Here is a 6,577-nt window from a genome sequence, read left to right as displayed (position 1 = left end):
ATGAAAAAAATCATTGAAATTACAATCTAAAATATCACAGCAATGAATTTATTGTTGCTACATCCGATTTTATTTATTGGAATTTTTTGAGTATATACAGATTAGAAAAGCTATAATAGTGAGCAAAAATGTTGCATAACTGTAAGAAATATATGATGGCAACAAATTTATTTTCCATAAAAGAAAAGAAAGAGGAAACATGGAAGAGATATACATTTAGATTATCCAAGAATAGAACAATCATCACAGGATAAAAGAAAAAAAAAAGAATTAGACAAGAAGTAGAGTAAATTTTTTTTTGAATAATATACCTATCTATAAAAAACCCTCTTTCAATGATGATTTTCGGCAATATTTAAGAATACTTGTGCAGGACACCCCTAGTTTTCCGTTAAAATTCTCTAGAGTTCTTTTGTAGCATAGTTGAGGTTCTTATATAGTATTTTCATTAGCGTTTCTGTCTTGGAAATTTGCTCTGGCCTTCAAAACAGAACTTAGAGATACCCATTAAAAAACAACAAGTATTCCAGCTTTGAACATTTCTCCGTCTACCCAATTCTATCACCAACATAAAAGCACTGTATACACAGATACGATGCTATTTCAAAAAGAAAAAATCAATCAAATTAAAATTATGCTTTCTTTTCAGCATAACGAAGACACAATTTTAAAAATTACGAGCATAAATGCACTCCTGTAAGTAATCAAACGGAAAGAATCGATTTGCCAATTAACTGCACTATAATTATATTTGAAGTAAGAGACTATTTATTTTATAATTATTAATCTAATAATTTAGCAGTATAGATTAAAGAGTGCAAAGATACTGTACTTGTTTTTCTAAGATATGAGCAAGAGTGTCCTTTCAATTTATTCAATCTTTTTATCTAGGTCTCTTCTATAGAACCTAACTCTAAGAACGTGAAGTAGTAAGTATATGATAAGCTATAAGAAAACGATATAATAAAGTTCTAGTTAAACAAGTTTTTCAATTATTATTAAAATAAAGGAAAAATAGATGTCCTGGATTCTTTATTTTTACTGTTTGTTGAATCCAAAAGCAGTTTCTTAGCTTAGGAAGGCCATACAATGAACAAAAGGAGCATACAGGCCATACAAAGAGCAAAAGGAACATACAGGCCATATTAGGATCAAAAGGAGCAAACAGGTCATAAAGGAGCAAAAGAGCTTGGATGAGCAGTAAACTCTTTTAGTGAGGGGAGAGCAAAAAAGATAATTTATTCCAAAAAAGTAAAGAGTTCTATTTCTTTTAAAATTTGAGAAGGGGAGAGAAAGGAGCAAAAACAAGAATTTCACGGATAATTTAATGAATTTAAGATTGAAAACCCTTGATTTTTATTTGAATTTTACAATTACTTGATGCCTGTTATGTTGCAACCACTTTTTATGTAAAAATAAACGCCATTGCACAAAAAGACGGCAACAGCAAACAGTTTTCCACAGAGTTCGTTATAAATTACTGCTCAGCTCTAAAATTCAACATAGAAAAGGAAAAGGACGTCAATCGACTGGACATAAAAGACAAAGAAAGAAGTGATAAAAAAGAAAAAAAGAACAGCTCTAAAACTTAAAACCGACCCTATATATAGAGGACAAAATTAAAATCTGCGTTTGTTTTATTCATCCTTCGTTTTTAGTTCTACTAAGATGTCCTCACTAGAGGATCATTGGTTGATACTAAACAAGAATAGAGGACAAGAAAAGACAAGAAAAGGCTAAGAAATTCCGGTCAGGTTAAAAAGCTTAGAAAAGATACAAAATGTCAGAAGGGGAGCTATAGAACAAGCAAATAGCTAGAAGAACTCATCTTATAGGGAACGGAAACCGCATAGTTAAAAAGTGGGTTAGAATTTTGCATCGTCAAGACATTTAACACAAACAAAACTTAACATGTGATACCATAAATATTAATTAGCACATTTTCAAAATAGAACAAAAAAGCACCATTAAGTAACAGCATGAGTTCATTTGGTCTGCAAAAAAAAATAATGTCATTAGTAATTCGCTTGGACGGTGAAAGACTAGAAAAGAATTTTAGCAAAGCAGGATCAAAATTATCTTGATTCCACAGAGTTTATTAGGAATTAATTCTCAGCTCTTAAATTCAACCTAGAAAAAAAGCTCATTTTGGCCATCCTTCGTTTTTAGTACTGCTAAAATGTCCTCGCTTTTATGCTTAAATATTAATATCTAATTAGGACAAAACAGAGTGATTTAAGCTACATATTAACATATACAGCAATCATCGTTTGTAGATTCATTCTACTGATTATTTATTACTGACTAATCAATAGTAATTTTTTTTTTCCCCCCTATTGAGTCCCCTCCTCAATACCTCGTTCCTCATGCTAAAGTTCTTTTGAATAAATTAAAATTATACTACTATAATTAAATGGCCTTAATTAAATGTCGTTTCAGAAGTCGTTTTTTAGGAGTTGGGACACTAATTCAGACTTTAGTGTGAAGAGTGAGGTATTTAGGAGAGGACAAGCCTCCTGATATGCGGAATAATCTCTGTTTTCTTTAAGTTTTAATGTCGCTCCTTACTTTTAGTAGAAAGAACTTACTATTTAAATTTCATTTCTGATATTTTTTCAAATAATCCTGGAAAATCTGGCCCCCTATCCATGTAAAATTCCCTTCTCCAGAAAAAGTTTCTTACATTAAGAGTTAATCCTGTAAAAAATCCCCCCACTCGGAAAATACCCCCGGGACTATTCCATCCTTGCTGAAAACTTCCTCTGGTAAATTTTTTGCTGGTGATTCTCCTTGGCACGCTTTCATTTGAAGAATACTTCGATATCTGATCGTTTTTTTTAATCATGCCAGAAATCTAACCCTGCGTGTAAATTTTTACACAGGGGAATTCCTGCCACGGAAAATTCTAGCATGGAGAATCCCCCCCCCCCTGGAAAATCTGGGTGAGTGAAAAAAATCTTCCAAACCATTCCAACCCCACCGATAATTTCCCCGGGACAGTTCTCTGGGACATCTCCACATGTAAAATTGAGTTGGCAAAGAGAAAGTAAAACAGATAAATAAAATTTTGCATTGGAATTCAGGCAAATTAGTGTGAAATTTTTCCCCTGAAAGTTCTCTTCCCATGACAAACTATCCCCGTAGAAAATATCCCTAAAGAAGAAAATCCTCCCTCTTCCGTGAAAAAGGTCTGTATTCTTCCCAATTACGAATTGTAAACATGAGAAATTTTCAAAACTTGCAGCCCTTTCTCCAGGGACCTTTTGGGATCAGGCTATCCCCAAAAGCAAAGCTATCCGATCTTTTAACTATGCTAAAAAAAATGGCTGTCTCGAAATTTTTATCAGAAGACTTTGGGGAAAGGGGGCGTTGGAAAGAGTTTAGTTGCCCTCCAATCTTTTTGATCACTTAAAAATGGCACACAAACTTTCTAATTTTGGTTAAAATATAACCAAAATTATCTCTGTGTATATATTCACGGACCATTTGTTCTATACGTTCACCCCTGGGGGAAAAACAAAAGTAAAAAACAAAAACAAGACTTCTTTGTCCTTTTGGGGGTCTCTACCCTTTTTCTCAACTATCAGACACATTTTCTTAGGCTCGTAGCTTTAAATGTATAACACTAAACTTAATGAATCTTACATATTTGGAATCAGCACCAAAATTCCTTTGTCATATCTATTGATATCAAAATTGCGTGTTTTATAGTTTTGGTAATATTGAGTCAACTCACAGTTGGCTACGATGGACAGCTTGAAATCAGAAAATCTGGTGAACTGACTGGTTATATCATCTTACTGCCACTAATTGCAGTCTATACAATGATGGGTGTATCATATAAGTAATTATTTTATTACTTAGCCAAATAAGTAATTATTTTGCTAAGGCTATTAACACCTAAGCGAAGCAAAGTTTTGTGATTTGACATTATTAAAAACTGTTGTAATGACACATTGACTTCATATCAAAATGACTCTAGAATTTGATTATTCTCATCTGGTTTTTCGATGATTCTGAACGAAAAATATTCGCTAAATGGAAGGAAAAGGGTAGCTAGGTTCTATTCACAAAAAATAATAGCATGATTTAGGCTTGAGACATCGGAGTAAACATATTGCAGCTGTTTTAACTTTTATTTCAGTAGCTAATTTTTTTTACTGTCGTCTTAAACTTATTCCACATTAAAATTAAGTTAGTCAATAATGAATTAGTAAATATAACTAAAAACTAATTGATCATAAGCTTTATAAAAAGGTTTTTCAAATAATATCATAACTTAAAATGAGCTAATTAATCTGAAAATTGTCCAGAGGAGATGAAACAAATTGTAGGAAATGATGAATTCGAATTTGTCTGCGCGTGATGGCCTTAATCTCTAAATATCTATTAAATAAGAAAAAATAAGTTTTTTAATGAAAGTAAGGAGCGACAATAAAACTTAACACAGACATAAATTATTCCATATATGGAAGGGGCTGTCCACTCCTCAACCCCGCACACTTTACACTAAACTTTTTATTATCTTAAAAAGTGGAGTTGTGAGAAAGAGTCAAACTTTAGCGTGAAGAGCGGGGCGTCGAGCAGGGGGCAGCCCCTTTCAAATACAGAATAATTTCTGTTCGTTTAAGTTTTAATCTTGCTCCTTACTTTCAGTTAAAAAAACTTGGTTTTTCATATTTAATATCTGAATGCTTTTTAATTAATGTAGGTTTTGATTTTGGCTCACCGTACATGAATGACTAAAACGAAATTGGCATATTAATTGTACTTTTTTGTGGCTAAATAGCTTTCTAAAAATTTTGATTGGACGATTTTGAGAAAAAAGGCTGCGGAGGGGGCCTAGTTGCCCTCCATTTTTTGGCTATTTAAAAAGGCCGCTAGAACATTTAGTTTTTGTCTACGGACGTTTTTATTTGTAATAAATATACGTAAGTTACGAATTAACTTACGTAACAAACTTCTATATTCGCACAATTTTTACTACGTATATGAGGAGGTTTGCTCCCTCGTCAATACCTCGCTCTTTACGCTTAAGTTTGAATTGTGTTCCAATTCTTTAAGAATGACCCCTGAATCACAAAGACCGTAGCGTAAAATGCGAGATATTGAGAAGGGGCGAACCCCCTCATATACGCAATGATTTCTGTTCTTTTTAAGTTTTACTGTTGCTCCTTACTTTCAGTTGAAAAAACTTGTTTTGTTTTTTTATTTAATTTCTCATTTTTTCAAATAATGCTGGAAAATCCAGCCCCCCCCCCCTTTATGGAAATTCTAGCGACCCCATTCAAGAAGTGAAGTTAGGTGAAATATACCAAAACAGGATGAAAACATAAAACTTTATTAACACAATTATAGAAACTACATAAAAAAAATTCTTCTGTAATTTGTAAAAAATGTCTGTGATTCTTTTGTTTGTTTGTTTCTTGACTCAGGAAGCGGCTCCTTGGCTGAGGCGGAGAAGCCACGTAAAGAGTAGAAGAGCTTAGATGAGCAGTAAATCCGTTTAGCAAGGGATGAGCAAAATAATAACAGATTTAAAAATGTTAAGGGTTCCATTTCTTTTAAAATAAAACAAAAGAAGATAAAAAGAAATAGTTTTACTGAAAATTAACTTTACTTAAGGTTGAGAACCCTTGGTTTTTATTTAAACTTTATAATTATAAGGGGCCACGCCTGTTGCAACGCCTTTGTATGTGAAAATAAATGCTACACACAAAAAGACGGCAACAGGCATACAGACCTTACAGATTTAGTTTCGAAATTTACTGCTCAGCTCTCTTAATTTTCAACCTAGAAAAGAAAAAGGACGTTAATCGATTGGAGATAAAAGATAGTCTTACATTCAAAAGGTTTTTGGACAATTTTCGACGTAACACCTTAAATTAGGTATTTTCTTCTTGCACCACAAAGGCTATCTATGACAAACAAATAAATTTTCAAATGGGGATAAATTCATTTATTTAGACAGAGAAAAAAAAAGGTTCAAAATTCCATATATTTCTATCACATATATACAGCGATCGTCATAAAAAAAATTACTATTGATTAGTCAGTAATAAATAATCAGTAGAATGAATCTACAAACGATGATTGCTGTATATGTTAATATGTAGCTTAAATCACTCTGTTTTGTCCTAATTAGACGCTAATTCTAATTTTCTTAATTAGATGCTATTAATCTAGTCATGATTTACTAGGTTACTGATACCAACCAATACAACAACAATTCATCTGAATAAAATGACTTCTGAAACAGTATGTTCGTTTAATTGGACCAAAAAGAAGGTTTTTTTCAAAAGTACCAAACAGGATTCACTAAAAATATTTTTACTCTTATATTTTTTCTACGACCTCTTTCCATTAGCGAGACCCTCCTTTTTAGGCCCCAAATATAAGACCGAAAAGCAAGATTTTGACAGCCTATCTTTTTCCACCGGTAATAGGTATCCCATCTAATTTCACCTTTCATTCTTTAAAAAGTCCTGAAAATTGGGATTGAATCATTTTCATTGGTCATCTTAGGGATTGAAATAAAAAAAACAAGTTTTTTCAACTGAAAGTAAGGAGTGACATC

This window comes from Artemia franciscana, chromosome 18 (assembly GCF_032884065.1).
Source record: "Artemia franciscana chromosome 18, ASM3288406v1, whole genome shotgun sequence".
NCBI lineage: Eukaryota > Metazoa > Arthropoda > Branchiopoda > Anostraca > Artemiidae > Artemia > Artemia franciscana.
The sequence above is the reverse complement of the archived record's forward strand: the minus strand, read 5'-3'. Positions refer to the sequence as shown.